We start from the raw sequence: 23664 nt of genomic DNA, 5'->3' as shown, positions 1-23664 counted from the left end.
CAAGGGAAAGGGGGATACCATGTGTACTCAGGAGACCCCCGGCCGGCCCATAGAGCTGCACCTTGAGATGGATGGGGGTGCAGATTTATTACTCCAACACCAATCAATAAGGACAACTCAATAGTTTGGCAAAGGGAGTCTGTTTCATGACAAGTACAAAAAACGGGGAGTCATGGCAATCAGCAGTGATGCGATAGTCCGTCTCGCTTCAACTCCAACGAACTTCATACAAATAGTGACATTTATACTCAAAACTTGTCATAATGACGTGTTACACTTAAAAGATAACATGCAATTCTATTGGCTAGGAAAAGATAACTTTAATATAGGTACTATATCTGTATATGGTAAGGAGTGAGGGGATTGGGTAAATACTGTCAGGTGGGCATCTAAGCCCTTCCTTCAAAAATGACTACTGTAGACGTCACTAAAAGTACAACGTCTCATTGGTTCTACTAATGTTACGCTCACCTGGTATCCACGGGGGCGCCACACGATACTGGATGGAGGTCTGAGTGCTATCCCGGACCCCTCTCTGCTTGGTTATGTGCCAGACGTTGGGTAGCACCTATAACAGGAGAATGGATGGTTAAGATACTGGTTCTGTGATGGGTGGACTCCCACCTCCCTCTCGTCCAAATCCCCTCCCTTGGGGTTATTGCTCACCTTAGGATTGTGTGCGTTGAACTCTCTGTCCTGCGTCTCTGTGCAGGGGCGCGTGGTTGGTGCGTGCTTTCCGTGGACCTAGTTTCCCTGGTCCGTGTGCCCTTATGTCAGGTCCAGACTGGCTGTGACTCCGACTCTGCTTGCTGTCTTCCAGGTGAGTTATAATGTCTTTTCCGTCTTTATTCTGTCTTTCTTTCCCTCCGTTTTCTCTGTCTTCTCGGCGTCTTGCTCCACTACGCTGTTCCCTAACAATGTCTCTTTTTGTTTTCAAAGGGATGGTTGCGATCTCAGAGTTGCCGTACCGATGGCGAAGACCACAGTGAGTTATTGATGCGCGAAGCGCTGCGCTGTTTATTGGTGTTAATTGCTAACCTGTGTTCTCTTCTCTTTGTACAGGTTGCAGTGATGTTCCGGAATGATGAGCGATCGAAGCGATGCTTGACCAGGTAAGAATTGTTATTAATGCTGTCCTTGTTTCTTTACCTTTGCAGGTTGCAGCGAACTGCGGAGATGGGTGAGGTAAGCGAAGCGCAGGATGTATTCAAGACCGGTTACTTCACAGGTAAGTGTTCTTGCTTGCTAATGCTGTTCTTGTTCTTCCAGGTTATTAATGGAATCCAGATCTAGGGCTTCAGGATCGGGCTGCCGGAGAAGCAGATGAGCAGGAGCTGGATGCAGTGAGCGTTACGCTGCAGGAGTGCAGAATAACGTGAAGCGTGTTCTGCTGTTTGGGTGTGGTTTAAATAGCCCAGGTAAAGTAGTTCCAGGCCCAGCCACACCCAAAACACTAGACCGCGTGGCTTTGTTCTAAAGAACTGAGCTGTGTAATAGGCCTCCATGTTGGATCAAGGTCCAAAACTGGTATTGCTTTATTCCTGATAATGAGCCTGGCGCCAAAGCCGCCAGGACTGACTCCATGTATGTTTCTGATGGAGTTTTAAAGCCCTTGGGGCCAGTGTGAAGGGCTTTAGCCCCACTGCTGCCAGGGGGCTGTTATACCTGAGGGGGTCAGGGGCATGGATCATGACAACTAACTATAGGACCCTAGATTATTTGGTCCATTGTGATTGGGTTGGCACCAACCCCATGCATACATTTCCACTTTACTTAGCAGCACGCAGAATGGTCAGCCAGGTGCAGGGTGCCCCCCTCAGCTACCCGGCCTTCCTCCAATTAAGGTTACAATCAATCATCACTTCAACAACTATTTGTCAATTATGTTATTGTGGTTGGCCTCGAAACTGCATCTTCTGTCTACGAAAGTTCCGATATCTCTTTCTGGGCAGATGCCAAGCATAGGTGTGAACTCGTGCATCTCCTCGCTCGGATGGTCACTTGATGCAGACACTGTGAATTTGCCTAGTTTCTCTCAATTTGTGCATTTAATTCTTATTCGGCTTACCACCTGCCTACGCTTTCTTATCTTGACCTTTCAAAGACAGGATATTCTGTTCTTAAGTTTCAATTAGGTGTAGCTAGTGTTCATTCCTTCTATTGGTATGACCTTGGCTCTCCTGGCACGAGTTGCATCTGCTGAGTTTCGATCAGCTGTCTCTTCTCATTTTGCTAGAATATGAATCTTGTCTTGTTTGGCCTCTAGTAACCTGAGTTGATTCTGCTTTTCGTGCAAAGTGGAATCGCACTTATAATAATGTGCTTCGTTTTGAGGTAGATTATGTATAATGGCGCTTTCCACCCTATTCTTCTACTTAGCATAGCAAGCTGCACTGTTTTCTTAGCTTTCTTGCAGTTCCAAGCATATGTACAAGCGTAAACAGATCGACTGTATTCATTTTGCTTACAGCTTAACTCTCTTACGCTTTGATAGCTTTCTATCACTTTAATCTCACCATCTCTTTTCTCAGGGCATTTCGTCTGTTTGTGTCATTCTTGGTTCTTCATTTGTTCTATCTGTGAGTCCGACCGGGCTCTCGTGGCGTCACCATTCATCTTACATTAAGGCCTTTTTGGTTTCTTCCGGGACGGTACTTAGGCAATCTTCATTTCGTCTCATTTGTTGGTAGGGTTTTCTCAATGGATACCTTACTGTCCATGGTTGTCTGGGTATTGTTACTTCAATAGATGTTGATATGATATGGCATTTGTAACGCGCCTATACACAAGTGCTCTTCTGATGGGTACTGGGCAGAGCCCTACTGCGGTTCTCTTCTGGTTCATTTGCTCATCATACGTCACATATTTTGGTGTGAACTTTCCTGGGACTCAAAAATGGGCGATGGGAGTGCAGGCTTTATTTGGGACCTCCTCTACACTCCCCCCTATGGGCGATTCATCAACCACTTTCACCTCCTTCTTTGGATGCAATTCACTTGATTCTTCTATATCTATCTTCACTCCATCGCCTGGGTTCATTCCCTCATCTTCTGGATCTATACACGATGGTTTGAAAAAGTGTCTTTTTGGAGTCCATATCTTTATTGCTCCCTTCAGGCTTCCTGCTGTTCTTACATGTTCGTCTTTATTCCATGTCATGAGTTGACATTATCCATTTGGGCTACAGTAAACCCATCTTCCCACATAGTTTCTATGCTTCCTGGGATAGAGAAACTTTGTACCTTCTGGTGCGTGCCTGCTGGCCTTCACGAAGTCTCTTATATCTTCATCAGTCAGGTGTTTGGACTTCCATCCTGGCTTGACATCAATCATGATCTTCATCCCTGTGGCTTTCTTCGCAGTTTTCTGGCATTGCGAGATTACTATCTTGATAACATAAAATCCTAGTAATATCATCACTAGCAGGGCTCCCAGGAACTTGAATATGTATGCCATCCATTGTGGGACCCAAGAGAATAATGATCCAAACCAGCTGTGATCATCAACTTCGTCAGTTTCGTCGATCATCTGGTTCTGTAGCTTCATCAGCATACCTACAGCTTCTGTTAAAGTTCCATTTTCCTCGTTGTGAGAAGGTATAAATGTGCAACATGATTCTCCTATTTTGCACAAACTCCTCCATCCATGGCTGTGATCATGTCAAGGACATATCTGTTCTGGAGAGTCATCAGTCGGATGGCTCTTAGCTCTTCCTTGATTGCATTGAATCCTTTTATGGTCGTGTTGATGGTCTGTAGTAACTCCCATCTGGTTATCTGCAACCATTTAGTATTTACTCCAACTTGGATTCTTGGCATAAAAATCGTTGTGAACACTGATGAGGTGAGGCTGAACAGCCTGTGTTCATATGGGATTGCATGAAAGGCTTCTTCTGATTTAGCAGAGAAGTAATTCTCTCTCTTCATTCGAGTTATCAGTTCCACAGATCTCTTCTTCCTCAGGTGAGCATCTGCTCTCGGGAAACTGTCAATATTCAGGTCACTTTTCGGGATCACCAATGCTGGAACGTGGACATTCACTATTATGCATATACCTCCCCAGTCTCTTGGCAGTCTGATGTATGCCTTGGATCCGCATGCCCAATAATGATCCATAATTACTGCAGTTGCATGCACCATTCCTGAAGTGTCAAAAACTCGCCCACAGTTCTGATTCTCTCCCATCTTTCTTGTGCCATTATTCCTGAAGCAGATTTTGGGCTTTCTTGTGGTACTATCTGCAAGGGTCCTCCTCTGTCTTCGACCGATGTCAATAGTTTTGCAAGTTTCGGCCATAATGACTTGCAGCCATTCTGTGCAATGTCAACAGTTTCTTTGTAGAGTCCAGTGATCACCCAGGCTCTGCAAATCACCACTCCTTTTTCCCACCCATCTGGTGAAAGCACTGTTCCCCAAATCTGCATTTGGGCTCTATTCTTCCACTTTCGAGCTTCCTCTGGAGTTTTTCCTTGGACATTTAGTCTCGGGTTCACTTCCCATCTTATTCCTGCTCCTTTAACTCCAGGCTTCTCGTACCTGATCACATGATTCCTAGTATGCTCTCTGTTTCTTGTCTTAATGTCTTGGACATAATCATCTTCGTCAGGATAGGCTGTTTCAGTTGCCCATATTAATGAGGATTCACTACCCATGAACTGGCCTCTGGTCTTGCACATTGCTACGTGTGACAGACAATGTGCTTTCTGGACATCAATTTCTACAGCTACGAAGATCTTGGACTTCCCCATGCTGTATGGCAGGAGTGCGCAAACAAAGCATTCCCCTTCTGAATTTCGTCTTCCAACTTCCTTCATGTGCTGGTACCAAATGTTGTTTCCCAGATGTGCTGTGCTGTCCAGGTAGTCCTTTAGTTCATTGTCATCTCCTTGCATGTTTCTCTTGATTCTTAATGTTTTCCTGTAGTTGGCTATGACTACATCCATGAATGCATCTGTATGGCTTTTTCTTGCTGGAGGATTCTCAGGTATCCTGGTCCACGGTGCAGTCCTCCTCATCTGCGCCGTTTGAGTGGACAAAAGTCTGGCAGTTCTTTCCCTCTTTTCATACATCTTTCTCCTGCTGGTTACAAATGCCCTGCCAACCAGCCTGACACTGGTCCGGTGTATGGTTGTATTGTAGGACTGGTACTTGTCCCTTGCATTGGAACATATGTGCTTGGTAGTACAGTCTCTGCAGTTTTGTTCTTCCGTTCCTCTTGCAGTTCCCTTGCTCTGGCTATGTGCAGAACTAATGAGTCTACTATCAGTTGTCTCTGTGCAGAGTTTCTCAGAGTTGGCTCTTGTTTTCTTAAGAGTTTCTGATATAACTGCTTCTGTTGGTTTTTGTTTTAATTCTTGTTTTTTCACAACATCTGCTGTGGAGTTTCTTATGGCAGGCAGTCTCTTCTTCTCTACTGCTTTGATTTGTGGTTCTGCATTCATTGACACTAGGCCTGTTTCGTGTGAATTCAGTGTTTGCATGCATGTAGTTGTCAGTGATATTACTCATTCATTCCTTGCCGACCCTGTCTCTGGCCTTTTGTTTGTTTGTGACCACAAGTGTGTGTGTATCATTGCTAATCTCATCCATTTCAAGTTCATTCACTCCACTGTCAGATCTTCTAGGGACTGGAATGACTATATAAGGTCTGGGTGCTTTTTGTGGGTTTTATGCGTGCATCATTAGGTGGGTGCACTGAAATTGGAGCGCTTTGTGCACCAATAAAGAATGCAGTTCTGATTGTTAATGACAGTAAAACAATAATGAATATGATGCATAGGTACATTATGCCCCTGTAGGTCAGGCGGCAGCATTTTCTTCCAGAGAAGCAAGGGTGCCTCTCTTCTTGTGGAAGGACCAGATTGCTGCTCTAGACCCCCATCTTGATAATTCGCCATATGTCAATGTTATTAGTCCCTTAACCACTATCGTCTTCTGAATTTAAGAGTGTCAGGTGTTCCACAAGTGTTCCCGCTTTCGCGAGTGACAAATTGTCTCTTATGTCAGGATACAGTTCCTTTTCTAGACTATGGGAAAAATCAAAATAAATTAACACTTTAGTGAGTCCCTTTACTGTGCATGTTCAAAATAGGTAAGCTCCCAATCCACTCCTTGCATTTGCTTCAGTCCTGAGGACATAGTGTACGTTGATCAGTGAGGAGGACTAGGGAAAAATAGCAACAAATTGGACACGGGGAGTTCTTGACACTGCTTCCTTGATCTGTCCCTTGGCGGAAGGCTTTTAGAATCTCCTCAGATAGCTCAGCTGATGGTTAGAGAGTTCCACTTGGAGCATGATTCCGTGTAGGAGCATTCCCATCTGTGCAATATTAGCTGGGGAGTGAGGACGTCAACATCGATTGGTCTCCCCAATAGCTCTGGAAAGTCAGTGACTAGGCGAAAGAGAACATTATGGGCCAACCTGGTGTCTTCTGGTGACAGGGACATTCGTCCTGTCTTGCTGAGGTTCGGGATTATATGTTTTCTCCTAAATGTGAACAATGTCTGCACTGTCCGGTCGCGTGGAGTGCAACTAGAATTATGATTTAATTAAAATATGGCTTAAATGTTCTGTATTTGCTGGGTCTTGAATGAATGTGAGTGTATCTTTTGTTCTCCCGATAAGAGTTGGACAGTCTTCGATTATGCAAAAGAATAGTGTGTTGATGAGCTCATCTATTTCCGCCTGTGTTGGGAACATTTGATTCTTTCTCACTGTACTCAGATAGTAGGATACATTTTTCGGCAATGACAGTGAGGAGTTGTCTTATTGTCTTTTTGTTTTCAGGATCTTGTAGGAAGTCAGTGACACTGGTGAGCTTCCCTACCAATGACGGGTATGATCTTAGCACTAGATCAAAATAGGTGACCACATCCTTGGTGATGTCGCTACTGCGGGACACCATAAGTGATTCCGAATAGGGTCTCGGTGTGGAACGAGTTGGGATACTGTGTTTGCTTCCAATGTAAGTGTCCTCGGTCAAAATTTGGCATATTCTTTTCTCAAAGCTTAAGTGTGCCTCAGTCCAAAGTTCAATAGTCAATAGCCTGTGTTGTGGCTTACACGTGCAATTTTCTTCTTCACCCTGCAGCTAGGATGCACAGAGTGTCTGTTTTTTATGTCCTTATCCCCGTTATTGCTTAGAGGAAGTGTCCAATTTAAGCCACAATTTGAAAAAAGTTCTTTGTCTTTTTCTGGCTGGTCATGCGTCCTTCTTCCGCGTCATGGATCTCGTCTGCACGTGCTGTGGTTCTTCCCTGGTGCAGGCAGGGGGTCTTCTCTGATGTAGGGTTTTATATCACAGAGAAAAATCCAAGCTCTCCTGCCTTGTAGTTTCACTGCGGACGGAGTGCAGTCCTCCACTTTAAAAGGACCGTTGAATCTTGGCTCGTCCCACTTTTTCCTTGTATGATTCTTCACAAGGATGGCGTCTCCAGGGAAGACGGATGGAATAAGTAAACCTTGAACTTGGTCTGTTGTAGTATCTCCTGTGTTCTGTGCTGCTCTGCACCCTTTTCGTCATCGCTGTAGCTGGTCTGAAATCAAAGTAAGGCAAGATGTCATGCAGTTCAGATAGTTTTGCATTTCAGACCCTGAAACCTCTCCTGTTGACTGGGCATCACATCTAGCTCGATCTCAGGGTGTCAGAGGAGTTCTCATTCTTCTTCCTGTGGCTATCTCATGTGGTGTAAGATGATGGTCGGACCTGGTTTGGTTCCGAAGTACGTTCAGTGCCAGTGGAAGGCAGTGCAACCATCCCTTCTTTAGAGTAAGCTTCAACTTTGCTATCCTTTTCTTTAACAAGCCGTTGAGCTTCTCACAGACCTTGTGGATCATACGCCGACGAGAACTTGTGCTTTATACCAAGCATCTAGCTAATCTGCTCGAACACTGCATTGACAAAATGAGGGCCATTATCTGATCTCATGACCTGGCACACCCCCCCACCTGGGGAACACTTCTCTCACTAAAGATTTGGCCGCACAGGTAGAGTCTGGGTGTGTACATGGACCTGCCTCAATCCATCTAGAGAATGGACACACCACAACAATTAAGTATCTGTACCCGTTACATAATTGAATCATGTAGACGTAATTGACATGCAAGTGTTGAAAAGGCCCATTTGGCCTTGGGATGACTCCTCTCATTACTTTTAATGTGTGCCCCACCGTGAATTGCTGACAAATTATACAGTTTACCATAAAGAATGCAACGTGCTCCGCTAAATTCAGTATGAACCAGTCTTCTGCGAGTGTTGCTGCTAGGTTCTCTTTTGTCATGTGCGCCGGATAATGTAACTGCTCCAGGGCTATTTTTAATAGGGCTACATGCATTACTGGTTTACCAGTGCTGTCTTGTCGCCACAAGCTGTCGGAGGGGTTTAAAGAACACCCTCGACATTTCCACAGGTTCTTCTCTTCCTGTGGCGCCTCCCCTTGGAGTTCTATTAGCTGTGTTTGCCCCCAAATTACTGTAACCTTCAGGTGCAGTTCATGTAACCATCATTCGCTCGTTGGCATGGATAACTTCCACTTCCATGATTGTTTCGCTTTTGGATGCCATGCGCTTGTCTTCCGTGTCTGCTGATTCCCATGTGAGATAAAATCTGTCCCCTTCGTGTGGGCGGTGCATTTCATGCCTGCTGGGAGCTGTAGTGCCTTGATCAGTCTGTGCAATAAGGCTGCATGCTGCACTGACGTGCCGTCTGCTCGGAGGTAGCCCTCCTTTTCCAGCACGTTAAGCCTGCGTGCACTGTTGATGTCACATAGGCAGAATCACTGTACACCATTACTTTGCGTGATTCTCAATGGCGAGTATTAACGCAAATAATTCTGCAGCCTGTGCTGAATAATGAGATGGTATTCGTGCACTAAGAAGCACTTGAAACTCTCCATTCATTGTGTACTTCATCACAGCAACGCCTGTGTATCTTTGCCCATCATTTTGGTCGATCCTCGAAGACCCGTCAATAAAGACGATCTCTCCTTCTGGCAAGGCATTTTCTTTCACCCTGGAGATTTCATCATAGAATTCTTCATAATTTGCACAGTCATGTATGGGCTCTCCTTCCGTGACTGGCTCGGCTATGAACATAGCTGGGTTTACTATCTTACATCAGACTATTTTAATCGATGGATTTGATATGATCACTTAATAAGCAGAAGCTCTCTGAGAAGTCAATGTGCCCTTTGGTTTCTCTAGAATGCCAAATAGTGAGTGCTCGACGTACAACGTCATTGAGCAACACATCTCAATGTTTGTAGCCTTCACTATGGTGAACGCTGCGGCAGCTAAACTTTGTTCGCAAGGGAAATGACTTCTCGTCACTGGGTCCATATTCCCACTGTAGTATGCCAGGGGCTTGTACCCCAACGTGGTTCTCTGTGTGAGTACAGCTGTCATAACGCTGCCATTTGTGTGTGAAAACAGGTAAAATTCCTCTGCATAATTGGGGATCCCTAGAACTGGTGCTGTGCAGGTGGCTCTTTTGAGTTCAGCAAATCCTTTCTCCATGGTCTCAGACCATTCGATCTTTTCTTTCATCACTTGGGCCTTCTTTAGGGCCTGAAGTAAAGGCGTGGTGTAAGAGCTGTAGTGGAAGACCCATGCCCTGACATAGTTGCATAGGCCTAAAAATCTCTGCATCTGCTTTATCGTGTGTGGCTTAGCCGTGTTAAATATGGCTTCAGTGTCATGACCACTGTGAGGGGGCACAAGTTGTGCTACAAGCAGGCTCCCACCAGAACCCTGAGGGCCTTAAAACCACTTCAAAAGGGCTCCTGGAGCCAGTCCTGGCACCTTTGGAACCAGGCTCATATGTAGGAAGGAAGGGCTGTTCAAACTAGGTCCCATCTATGTACATGGGCCTTTAAATCCAACATGGAAGCATCCACACAGTCTAGTTCTAAGAACCAAGCCATGCGGTCTAGTGTTTTGGGTGTGGCAGGCCTGGAACTACTTTCCCTGGTACTACTTTACCTGGGCTATATAAACCACACCCTGACTGCAGAACACGCTTCAAGTTATTCTGCAACCTGCAGCGAGACGCTCACTGTGTCCAGCTCCTGGTCTTCAGCATCTTCCTGTAATCCTGCAAGAACAAGAACAAGATTATTCTGTCTTACCTGAGAAAACACCATCCAGCACTCAGCATCTCAACTGGGCTGCAATCTGTGGAAACCGAGAGAAGAAGAAACATCATTCACCTGTGAGTACTAGCTTAAGGACTTCCGGCGAACCGCTACCACAGCTGCTGTTAGAACATTGCAACCTGTAATAACTAGAAAGAGAAAAACAATATTAGAACGCAGGCTTCCAAAACATCGAATTCCATCAGTCTTACCTGAATTCCATCTTGCTGCGCCACGTTTCCATCCAGAGCACCACAGCAACATCTGCAAAGGAAAAGAGGGATATTCAGGTTCGCTTTAAATATTAAACAACCGCCACCTCCTCCGGGTGCCTACTATCCCCGCCGGGAGGGCCCTCGAGCTCCACCTACTCTGATCCCACACGGAGTGTGTCCCCCCTGCGACTTCCTGGAGCGCCCCTGCCCACGTCTGCTCGCCTCCAGCCGGAGGTGCCGACCGCCATCTTCCTAGGCGGACTGCCCAACTTTGAGGAACTGTTCTACTTCACGAGAAGCTGGATTCTTAACCTGTCCGCTCCACCGCCTGGGATCCCCGGGCTTTGCCCACCCCGCACATCTATTTGGCCGCCCCCCTGAGCCCCTTGCAAAACATGAACTCGGGAATCACCCTCGGGTGACATCCCCTCTCCGCGGAGCGATGGCCAAAGCACTGAAGCCTCCTAAATCAGCCGACATCTCTGCTATGCTGCAGGCCTTGGGGAAGGGTGGGAAAGCAGACCCCCTCAAGCTCACCCCCCAGAAAACGTCTGATGGCAGCAGAATGCTCGCAACTAAGGAGGATCTTCAGGCTTTCATGAGCGATATCAAATCGGAATTCAAAGCCTGCATGTCGTAACTCACCGCCAAACTGGAGCAGACCAAGCAAAGAGTCGCCGGCATCGAACTGAGGGTTGGTGAGGTCGAGAACCTGACCACGGACCACTCCGCTTCACTGACGGAAATTCAACGCACCGTCCAATCGCTGGTGGCAAGAACCGAAATCCTCGAACATAAACAGGAGGACTTGGAGAACCGCTCCCGCCGCAACAACTTACGTCTTCGCGGGGTGCCCGCCTCAATCTCTGACCAGGAGCTCCCGGAATACGTTAGCACCTTCTTCCAGTCCCTCCTGCCAGACCTGGACGAGACTCAACTGGTGCTGGATCGGACCCACAGACTGCACCCTCGCCGAGGGGTCGATACGGACCCCCCCGGACGTGATCACTAGAGTCCACTTCTACACCACCAAGGAGGCCATAGCAGCGATTGGCCGCTCTAAGGACGAGCTCTCATTTCAGGGAATCCTGATACAGATCTTCCAGGACCTCTCCCCGCTGACTCTTCAAAAGCGCAGAATTCTCCGGCCTTTGTCACTCTTTCTTTGGGATCAGCAGATCCGTTATCAATGGCTCTTTCCTACGGCCCTACAGTTTTCGTACAAGGGCACTCAGCGCATCATCAGCCACCTCGACGATGCGATGTCAATCCTCCGCCCGGACTCCCCAGAGACCTTAGACCTCTCCGCTCCGGGCCGATCAAGCCCGGCCTCAGACGCAATCTCCCCAAAGCCAAAACGGACCCCATGGTCCAGAGTGCAGAGAAATCGCAAACCTAAATGACACGCCTTAACGCCTGCACTGGAGCCATGACTCTGGAACGACCTTAAGCCTCACATCTTGCCGCGGATCCGACGCGGTCCATAACCCCCTCCAAGGCGGATGACATCACTTTACCCTTGGGGAGACTTTCAAACATGTTGGTGCTGTCGAATGACAGCCCTGTTGCCTATGGGCCATGTCGATAGTTCTAAATCGACTCCCCTGGCCGCACTTTGGTCCTCCCGTTGGAGGTCACTTTTGAATGTGCTTTCTCCCGTTGGAGACCAGTTAGACCAGTTTAAAAAACCCTCGACCACAGGAGACTCCAACTCAATCATGCTCTCACGTCCATGGCTGACCTAACCCCCCCACGACCCCCTTCCCCTCAGCAAGAGGATCGCCCGGACCAACCCCCTCACCTGAAACTCAAGTTCACCTCCTTGAATGTTAGGGGCCTGAACCCCTCCCCCCCCCGAAGAGGAAATCGATCCTACAGAGGCTACAAGACAACGGGTCGTCGATCGCTTTTTTGCAAGAGACGCACCTGATCCTGGCGGACTTTCCACACCTGCGAAGCAGACTCTTCCCACTACAATTCCTCGCCTCTAACGGCACTAAGAAGGGGGGCACCGCTATTTTATTCGCAAAAGACCTGAAGCCTCAGATCCTTGACTCACTACGGTGCCAGGAGGGTCGCTTTATTGCAGTCAAATGCTCCATCCATGGCCAGCTCTACACCCTCATCTCGGTATACGCCCCGAATGAGTATCAGGAGAGCTTCTACCAGGACCTGGAGGCCTCTCTCCTCCCATTCATCGAGGGGCATGTCGTCATGGGAGAAGACTTTAACGGGGCTCCGGACCCTCTCAAGGACAGATCTCACCCCCCGTCTTCTAGAGATTTGAAGTTTTCCGCCGGCTTGCTCCACCTGTTTCGCACACTAAACATTGTGGACTCTTGGATGGTTCTGTCCCCAGACGAACGGGACTTTACCTTCTATTCATATGTGCATCGTACCTTCTCCAGAATTGACCTGATCCTGACCTCCCCACAGATCCTGTCCTTCACTGATGATGTGGTAATTGGCCCCCGGATCCTTTCGGACCATGCCCCAGTTACTCTGACCCTGCGGTCTCATGACCCAGACCCCCCTCTGCGCCGCCGGTGGTGCCTCTATGACCCTATCCTGGGAGACATGGCAGTGAGGGACTTAATCGCCAACTCCATGAAGAACTTTTTTGTTGAAAACCGGGACGAGGACACTTCACCGGCTAACACCTGGGACGCCATGAAGGCGGTCCTCAGAGGCGAGCTGATTGCCCAGGGAGCCGCATACCACAAAAGAAAGAGGGAGTCGCGCGCCGCTTTGGAAGCTGCAGTCCGAGAGGCTGAGGTTACACATAAAAGGAAGGGCTGGGCCCCTAAATCTTACAAGATCCTGCAAATGGCCAGGAAACGGCTGGAAGCCCACTACGCTGAGGCTACGGCGAATCTGCTAACCAAGTCTAAGCAATGGTACTACGCTCACAACAATAAGGCCAACAAGCTCCTGGTTAACAAACTGGCAAAGGCGAAGAGCAGGAATACAATCTTAGGCCTCCTTGATCCGCAGGGGGTGATCCACTACGCTGACCATGAGAAAATACGCTTGGCAACAGCCCACCACCTGGAAATAATGACGGCGGCCCCGAGAGATCCAATTAAGCAGCACTCATACATCCAAGAGGCGACGCTACCACACCTGACCCCGGCGGCCAGGGAAGACCTGGAAGCCCCGATTACAATCGAGGAGGTGGAGGCGGCCATTAAGAGCTTAAAACCTAGAGCCCCGTGCCCGGGTGGAGTTTCCACTCGCTTCTACAAAATCTTCCGGCCCCAACCAACTAGCGGTCCCCCTGGCCCGCCTCTTCAACTCATTCGTGGCCACTGGCACGGTCACCCCAACGATGCAAGAATCTATTACAGTCCTTATCCCCAAGCCCGGGAAAGACCCTCAAGATATTATCTCATATAGACCCGTTGCGTTGCTGAATTTGGACGCCAACATATACTCTAAAGTCTTGGCCAACCGTCTGGCACCTATCCTCCCTAATATTATAGACCCGGATCAAACAGGCTTTATAAACCACAGGTCAACGAAAGACAACATCCGCAGGGCCCTGGATCTCATTGAAATCACCACTCGGGATTCCCAACAGCTAGCCTTATTGGCATTGGACGCAACTAAAGCGTTCGACAAGGTGGATTGGTCTTATCTGCGCCTCACTCTGGGGGCCTTTGGCTTCGGTCCGACCTTTCAGAAGATGATCCTGGCGAACTACCAGTCCCCCAGGACGAGGCTGAGAGTCAACGGCCGCTTGTCGGACCCAATCTCCCTCACGTGCGGAACGAGGCAGGGATGTCCTCTATTCCCTCTGCTCTTCGCTTTGGCCATGGAGCCGCTGGCTCAACGAGTCTGGAAGAACCCCCGAATCAGTGGCCTGAGCACCGGCTCTGCGCAACATAAAGTGGTCCTCTACGCGGATGTTTTGCTTACCATCACAAACATTGAGAGATCCATAAGTGAGGCTTTAACTGAAATCCACAACTTTGGGATGGTCTCGGGATTTGCGATTAACTATCAAAAGTCGGCGGCGCTGGGAGTGGGCATGACGCCAGCTGAACGGGAGGCCCTGGTGAAGAGAGGTCCGTTTCAATGGAGCATCAAATCGATCCCCTACTTGGGGGTTCAGATCCCCGCACGCCCAACGGAAGTTTACCGAGCTAACTTCCCACCACTCTTCGAGGAACTAGAAAAGGATCTGACCCGCTGTCAACCCCAAGGGATCTCCCTCCTAGGCCGGATCACGGCACGCAAAATGAACTTACTTCCTTGCTTCCTCTATGCCTGTGCCGCCCTCCCGATCACCATTCCTCTTCCCCCTTTGCAGCGGCTCCAAAGGAAGATGGTAGACTTTATCTGGAAGGGGAAGAAACTGCGCATCCCGTGGAGAACAATGATGGCCAGCACGAGATTGGGAGGCCTGGGGGTCCCCGACCTCCGCAAATACCATATGGCGGCACAGCTGGGCCACCTTCAGGCATGGGGGCTTGCTACTGGTCGACCGAAATGGATGGAGATCGAACAATCCTGCCTTTCTCTTCCCCTTCGCTTCCTCCCGTTCTTACCCACAGCTTTACGCCACAGCTGGCCGGGCACTCTCACAGCTACAAAACAAACAATTAGGGCCTGGGAGTGGGCTCGCAGACACCGGGGCGTCCCAGGAGACTTGAGTGCGCTCTCCCCAATCTTCCTCAACCCAGCTTTCTCCCCCGGGGCCCGCCCCCAAAACATTAGAAACTGGGTCGCAGGGGGCCTCGCCACTTTAGGGCAACTTTTTGAAAGGGACTCCCCCCTAACCTTTGAATGCTGCAAGATGACTTTTCAGTTAGCGGAAACGGATAGGTACTCCTACGCTCAGCTCAGACATTGGTGCTCTCACCCACAGAGCGGCGGCCACAAGTCCCCTTACCTCACTGGAACTGACGGTGAGCGACCTACCGGCCCGGGGGAAAATTTCGACCCTGTATAGGCTGCTACAGGAGGACCCCCTCCAGTCCAGGCCTTCCTACATGTCCCAAAGGGAAACAGACCTCGGACACGCCATTGAGGACCATACATGGATGGACATTTGGACAAGAACGAGGACGTCCTCCCGCTGTATAACCAACAGGGAGTGTGCCCATAAACTACTCCTGCGCTGGTATTACCCCCCTCTACGCCTTCATCACTTCCAACCCGCACTAAACCCTCACTGTTGGCGACTTTGCGGCCTCCCAGGATCCTACTTTCACATGTGGTGGACCTGCCCCCGGGTGCAAGAGTTTTGGTCTCTCTGTTTAGCTACCATAAAAGACGTCACCCAGAAGACCATTCCGCTCACTCCCGAACAGGTCCTTTTAGGGATTCCACTGTCAGGCTCATACCCGCGGTCGGGGATAAGAGCGGCCCTGATATCCCAGTTCCTATTAGCGGCTAAAATCACGGTGGCCCGCACCTGGAAGTCCGCGGATGGACCCTTGATGGCCCTTTGCTGGGTCAAACTTTGGGATATTTTAATAGCCGAGAAAGTCACGGCAGCCAGGGCGGGACTGCTTCATCGATTTCGGGATATCTGGGAGCCAGTGCTAGACTATGACCGGAATTATCCGACCCTGTCCCACAAACCCCGCCTGATCGCAAGGGCCCTTCACGCTATGGAGGACCCACCAGTGCCGCCAATTCAGTCTGACTAAGGCCGAGAACTATGCTTGCCGGGGAACGTACGGGGTGGGAGATGGGGACTCTGGGTTACATGACCTGAGATACTACATGTAATGTTTTTGTATAATCTCTCCTGTGTGTGGATTGATAAATAAGCAAATTAAAAAAAAAATGATTAAACAACCGCACAGCGCTGTACTTACCTTAACGGATTCTGGGGGAAAGTTTTTCATCACGCTCTCATCCACTCGCAGCACCACAGCGGCCTGTGAGGAGAAGAAGAAGAAAACACAGGTTAGCTTTAAAAGACAATAAAGGCGCTGCGCTTTGCACTTTCTCTTACCTAGAAAACGTGCCTCTCCATTCGACACGCAAGAATCAAGACCTTCGCACCTGCAAAGAAGGATATAAAGACATTAACGAATTCCCACCATAAACAGAACAAAGACTTACAATTAACAAACCTACCTGCCTACCAGCAGATTCAGGGTCAGAGCTGGCATGGGCCCAAGGAAGGCGTACTGCACCAGTGAAGCAAATCGGGCAGCTCGCAAACAAACGTCAAGCATCCCTGCACAAGAAACGCAGGACGGATAGCTCACCCTACAAATAACTAAGATTCATTATTCAGCATTGGGTAGCTACGCATCCAGGGTTCCAGATCTCAGAGCCTTCCAGACGCCCCCGGGGATATCAGGTGAGCGTAACATTCAGCCCTTTCTGGGGTTACTTTCTTTCCCTCATGTGAGATCAGCTGGCCTATGTACAGCACTTCATGTTGACAATATTGTAACTTTTCTTTGTCAACCTTGTATCCTTTCTCAGCCAGTATAGTCAATAGCTGAACAGAATCGTGCCTGCATTGTTCTTCTGTTATGCTACAAATTAAGATGTCATCCACGTATTGCAGGACGACACTTTCTAGTGCAATATTGCTCAAATCCATCTGCTGGACTCTGTTAAAAATAGTAGGAGACTCACAGTACCCCTGTGGCAGCCTCGTGCTTTTCAGACGCATTTGTTTGAACGTGAATGACGTCAGATCTTGTGGGTCAATCACCGTGAAATATTTTGCCTCAACAGGTATATTACATAGAATTGTAGCCGGGTTAGGGACTAAAGGGAACTCTGCCTCAACAATATCATTTATTGGCCTTAGGTCTTGAATTAGCCTCCACAACCCCCCTTTACTTTTTTCACAGGGTACACTGACGTATTACATGATAACTCTGACGTCACTAAGATGCCTTGCTCTATCATAGCAGAAATTGTCTTAAAAATCCCCTCATCTGCCTCTCTGGACATGGGATATTGTCGGGATATTGGTAGAATTGTTCCCGGTTTCCAATCCCCTTCAAGAGGCCTACGTCATAGGGGCCTGTAGTCCATACTGAGACAGGCACCTTGGCTATGTCGTCATCAAAATATTCAGGACGATTTAGTGCCATCATCATTCTCTAAGGTACTTCTCTTTTAATCATCTTTACCCAAAAGGTGAGACTCACTTCCACCATTGTCTCGCCCATATATGTTTGCTCTTCAAACAGATCGTCATCGGTGACGTCGGTCACTCGATATCCTTCTTCGATGGCGATTACTGTGCACCATTATCAGCCCTCGTCGTCGTAACCATCAATCAAGGCCACTCTCCCTTGCACTGCAGCCGTGTTTATCATCAAGGGAAATACTTGTCCCTTCTCCTCATGCATCGGTCTTCTGGGTCTGAATAAGAACTCATCAGGGGTTCTCATTACTTTGTCTGCAAGGCCTGGCAATCCTGCCATAAGCACACGCATACCATATGCAAACATTTCTGGCTCTAATGGTATGGCCCTCATGGCTATGTATCCTGAGTATGCTCTAATCATTTCGCATACATTTGAGTAGTGCATTCCTGGAGTGTAACATACTATGCCCTCCTCCGTGAACGAGATTGCCATGTTTAATTTTGTCATTAAATCTCGACCCAAAATGTTTACTGGGGTCTGCCGAGAATATAGTAAAGGCACATTAATTTCACATTCTCCTATGGAGACTGGCAGTGCATTTGTGAAGGGAACACGACTGGTAGCTCCTGTAAAACTCTGAGTATCTATGGCCTTGCTGGACAAGGAAAACTTGCCTTCACGTATGCACAAGCGTGTTGCACTGTGTCAACTAAGAAGGAATATTCTTTATCCCCTATAACGACATCCACCCTAGGTTCCCTGTGAGGGTCTGGTGTCACTGATGGGATAGAACACATCAGGGTTCCCAGTGAGTTGTCCTAGTTTATATACAAATTTGGCCCACTGTGTGCTGATGAATTTCGCCGCATTCCCATTGTTATTTCCCATTCCAGGGTTCATGGTCTGCCCTGTGCTCATCGTCTGCGATAGTTGCAGCGTTGCCTGTTGGGATTGTCCTTGTGGAAAATTCCCCATGCTTTGTAGTTGCACCCTTTGTTGTGCTCCTGGCGTTTGTTGTTGCACTGTGGGATTCTGTGCACCACACCCTGTTGTAAAACTGCAGGTGGATTTGCCATGCCTGCTCCTGTTCCTTGGCCGTTCTGCATCATGCCTTGATTTCTGCATGTGCGCGCCAAATGCCCTGTCATTCCACACAGCCAACATACTGGTGGTGGTCGGATCATTTGCCCGTATGACATATATTGATTACCATTTTGAACATTTTGAAAACATCCTTGGTTATTTTGGAAACCTCCCTGATTACTATGCTATCCTCTTCCCCTGGGGTAAAACCCTGTATTGCCCTGATTATTCTGATGTGGATTAGTCACCTGCTGCATGCTTGATTCAGTTGTCCTAGTTATCATGGCTCCCTCAAGAGCATATTTTGACAATTTCTTTTGCACCAATTTCGCTTCCTCACCCTTACGAGCAGCTTCCTTTTTGCGATTCTTTTCCTGCAGCAGTCTACAATAGTGTGCTATGGTCAACTGCATTTCAGCCCAAGGCTTGGCTTCAACTCCCACCAATTTCTTGAGTTGTTTCTGCACTGGCTTGGGCTGCCTTTGGCACAATATATGGTAAAACACAGGTATAGATTTCGTCCAAGATTCATGAGTCTCGAGCATCCATGCGTCTTGATAATTCTGTATGTAAATTAACGGATCTTCAGACTCCTTCATTTTTCGCGTCATTATAGCTCCCATATCTGAAGTATCTGGGTATAGTACTCATAGCGCTTTCCATACTGCGGCTCTACAATTGTTAAATGGAGCTCCGTCATGTGCGGTATTAATTGTGGTCACACCAGGGAGCCTGCTCGTGCCCACCCATCGTCTGCTCTCTCACCAAGCATGGCGATTAGGAGACCATTAATGTCCCCTATAGCTAACATGTTTCCTCCTGTCATTTTTTCTAACTCATGTATCCATTTTCCGGCTCCCGATGTCAGCAATGGCAGCTTGTTTTTCAAATTTTCTTGATCCATGTGTGGCCATGGAATATATTGTGGTCTTACTCCCCCCTTCTCGAGCAACGGAAATTGGGATGCATAGCCCTCTCTCTCTCTTCTCTCATTGTTCTTCTGTCTATTGCAGGGGTAATATTCCTGCATCGCCGTCTGCCGGGCAATGTCATGAGCCTGTCTACATAGGGCGGTGAGGACACCCCCTCTAACCATGAGATACTTCTTCATGTCGGTCAGACTGTGTGGCTGACTCTGATACCCTCGGTGCAGATTCACTAGTGTCTGACCATCCTATTACTTTTTCCCTTGGGAGTTGTCTTTCGCTCTGTCTCTCTTCCTAATTTTCCTTGCGCTCTTCCCTTTCCGAGTCGGACATTGTCTGCCCCAACTAGTGCCTCTCCTTGTGTCCTCCTTACTCCTACTTATTTCTAATCTATCCAGGGATAGGTCTCTATTCCCACTACTTTGGGAGACATCCTCAGTGTTGTGCAGCTGACTGAGTGCTCTCCAGGCGCTCGTCTTCCCCCTCCCGTTGGGGTGTTTGTTCTAACCCCATCTCATCATATATTCTATCTATCGTTTCTCCAATGCTTCTGGTGTCGCAGTCATCTTCCATATTTGCCCTAGACGTGCCTGGTACTGAATCGTACACAGGAAGAATTCTTCTATATCTTCCCAATCTACTACTGGATAAGGTTTTTAACCTCTCTCCCCAGATATTCAAGATCGCGTGCTCTCTGTCTTCACTTACGTTCTATATCGCCATCAAATTCTTTGCGTTTCCTCGCCTCTTCTCTGACCCTATCTTCTTCCTTTCTCTTTTCATTTCTGTGTTCATCTGCCCTTCGAATGTCCTCATCTCTTCGTCTCTTTATTCTTTTCTCACGTATCCTTTGCTCTTCCTATAACCTCTGCTGTTTCTGTCTGTCTTGATCATTGGCTGCTCTTGGGTTGCGATTCAGCTGTCTCTCTTGCTCTTCGCGATATAGCTGTTCTTGCCTTTGTCTGTCTTTCTTTCTTATTCTTTTGTCTCTTAACTCCTTCTCTTTTCCCTTTCCCTGTACATCTCCTTTCCCTTGGTTTTGCGTCATCAATGCCTTTGCCATCAAGTTTCAATAAAATGTGCCCTCCCATCCATTCGTCTTTTGCGAATGCTATCTCATTAGTTCTATCTTCATTTCCCTTCCATTTCTTGCCTTCTCTCTCTTTGTCGAGAGATGCACTTGTCTGTGCCTGATCTCTTCTTTCATCAGCACGTCTCCCTTTGTCCCGTGGTATTGTGGAGGCAATATTCTTATCCTTATCTTTCCCTTGGTTTTCATCATTACTATGTGTAGGTGACTCATATGCGGGGTTGCTGTACCCCGTGGCTGCTTTCAGTTCTCTTCTCTCAGTGGGTATAATCCCTCGTCCCTACTTTCTTCAACTTTCATTTCGGGTGGGGCAGGTGGTGCAGTAGGCGTCTCACCCCCCTCCGTGCATACATTAAGTATCTGTTGGCGGCTCTTCCTCCTTTCCCTGCTCATACATTTTCCAAAGCTCCAGGGCAGTGAGGCATTTTTCGAGCTTTTTGCCCATGTATGTGGCATGCAAATATGTCATCATATGTTGTAAGACGGCTTTAGATAAGGACCCATCTTGTGGCCATGGCATAGACATCTTGTGGGCAGTCCCTTTAACCCAATTTGTACTATATTTCTTTAGTTTGTGTGCGTGTTTCGGCAACTGTTTGCATAAGTGTGTCAATTGAGTTATATCCTCCATTCTTTAAATCTGTTCCCTTTCCTCTTACATAACACTGGTCAACACTTTTGTGTGTCTTGAACAGTTCCAACAATATGAGCGAGCACCAAACACTGCAAGCTCCAATCCAAATTTTCACAAAATGTTATACCTTCTGATTTACTCAAAAACATCAATTCATATGCGATTTTAACTCAGCTATTAAATCACATAAAATTTAAATCAGTTTTATGACGTCACAACAAAAAACATGTAAGACAGACGCTTGACTGACTAGACGGACACCAGCTGGTCACAGTTATCTCTGCCTCTAATCATTACCCCTTCATGGAGTCTAAATGTACCCCACAACGTCTTTAACTGTCGTGGTAGTCTAATCGTTCCCCCTTAAGCTGGGACTCTGGGTACACGTTTCTTCTAGCCACTTGTATTAAAAGCATAGGAATAAGGCGAATCCTCTCACTTCTCGGGTGTCTGCCCCGGTAACCTCTCTCTTCTCGGGTGTCCTCCCCGGTAACCTTTATTTATTTAATTATTCCCAAGTCATTATGTCATTATCCCTATATATATATAAGGTAACTTTAATATAGGTACTATATCTGTATATGGTAACGGAGTGATGGGATTGGGTAAATACTGTCAGGTGGGCGTCTAAGCCCTTCCTTAAAAAATGACTACTGCAGACGTCACTAAGAGTACGACGTCCCATTGGTTCTACTAACTGTAGGACCCTAGATTATTTGGTCCATTGTGATTGGGTTGGCACCAACCCCATGCATATATTTCCACTTTACTTAGCAGCACGCAGAATGGTCAGCCAGGTGCAGGGTGCCCACTCAGCTTCCCGGCCTTCCTCCAATTAAGGTTACAATCAATCATCACTTCTACAACTATGTGTCAATTATGTTACTGTGGTTGGCCTCAAAACTGCATCTTCTGTCTGGGAAAGTTCTCTTATCTCTTCCTGGGCGGATGCCAAGCGTAGGTGTGAACTCGTGCTTCTCCTCGCTCGGATGGTCACGTGATGCAGACACTGTGAATTTGCCTAGTTTCTCTCAATTTGTGCATTTAATTCTTATTCAGCTTGCCACCTGCCTACGCTTCCTTATCTTGACCTTTCAAAGACAGGATATTCTGTTCTTAAGTTTCAATTAGATGTAGCTACTGTTCGTTCCTTCTATTGTTATGACCTTGGCTCTCCTGGCACGAGTTGCATCTGCTGGGTTTCAATTCAGTCGTCTCTTGTCATTTTGCTAGAATATAAATCTGTTACGCTCACCTGGACCCCACAGGGGTGTCGATCGGACCCGGACAGCTGCAGTCTCCTTCAACGTGATGCGTAGTGCAGAGATGACTGTCTGGACTGGCCCGCCTATTCTTGTCTGCTGGACCCGAAGAAGTATTTTCCTGCAAGTGGAGACAGGGATTAACCACCTGTGGGTTTTAGTGATGGCCTCCCAACTGTTCTCGCTATCCCCCACTAATCACCTCCGATATTCCCTTAGTAACCTCACCTTACATTCGTAAAAGATGAGCTCTCCATCCTGCGTGTCTTGCAGGGGCGCGTTGATACCAGTTACTTCACTGGTTTGAAGGCGTTGGCAGAGTTCCGGTAAGTATTGACTCTGAAGTCCCTGGCAGGATTGGTAAGTATCAAGTTCAAAGAGTTCAAAGAGTTCAATGTGCCCGATGTTCACTCGTGTCCCCTTCCTTCCTTAAGTTGCAACTGAGTTTGTGAGAAGAAGGTCTCGTAGCTGCTGCTGACGTTCAGGTAAGAGTCTGTGTTACCCAACGCTGTCGGGTAACTATTGCATGCGTTAACGTTTTGTTTTTCTCCCTCTTTACAGATGCGGCATATGCAAATGTGGAGAGTTATGGAATAATACCGCCGGTGGTAAGTCTATGGTGGTAAGAGGTTGTATTTGTTGATTCCCTTGGCTCACCTTGTTTTTTCTTGTGTCCCCCAGGTGCCGGATTATGGCGAAGAAATGATGGAGACAGTGCCAGATCGAAAGATGCAGTGAGAACTGGTGAGTATGGCGACGCGTGCAGGACTGATGTACTTTCCAGGTCCGGAGATGAAATGGTTCTGGAATTAGGTGAGGAATTTGAAATAAGTTCGTTTTCTAACCTTGTCCTTTTCTTCTTCTTTATTATAGGAGCTCAGGATTCGAGGCGGGCGTGGCAGAAGACTGGATGCTGGCTGCAGGCACGGTGAGCGTCACACTGCTGGATGCAGAATACCGCAAAGCATGTGCTGCTGTTCGGGTGTGGTTTAAATAGCCTCCAAAGTAGTTCCAGGTAAGAAGTTCCCTAGAGCCACGCCCGAGTAAAAAATAGTCCCTGTAACAAAATAGTCCCATCCAGGCCTCATGTAGGCTTGGACGTTTTGCAGAATGGTCTGCATCAGGTAAGTAAAGTCTATGAGCCTGGCGCCTATGGCGCCAGGACTGATTTCTATGATGAGCCTGGCGCCTAAGGCGCCAGGACTGAACCCAGACAGCCCCTAGCCAGGGCTGCTGAGGTTTAAACAAATG

At 47.8% G+C, this 23664-nt stretch overlaps 1 protein-coding gene across 2 annotated transcripts in view; it reads left to right on the top strand.

The window, feature by feature from the left end:
* The window catches only part of COMMD7 (COMM domain containing 7), a 314702-nt gene that overhangs the window by 207947 nt on the left and 83091 nt on the right, over positions 1-23664 (top strand). The gene's annotated exons all lie outside the window — the stretch shown is intronic.

Source organism: Ambystoma mexicanum, chromosome 3p (assembly GCF_040938575.1).
Source record: "Ambystoma mexicanum isolate Mex_15411 chromosome 3p, UKY_AmexF1_1, whole genome shotgun sequence".
Lineage (NCBI taxonomy): Eukaryota > Metazoa > Chordata > Amphibia > Caudata > Ambystomatidae > Ambystoma > Ambystoma mexicanum.
Note: the sequence above shows the minus strand (reverse complement) of the source record. Positions and strands in the feature narration are given on the sequence as shown.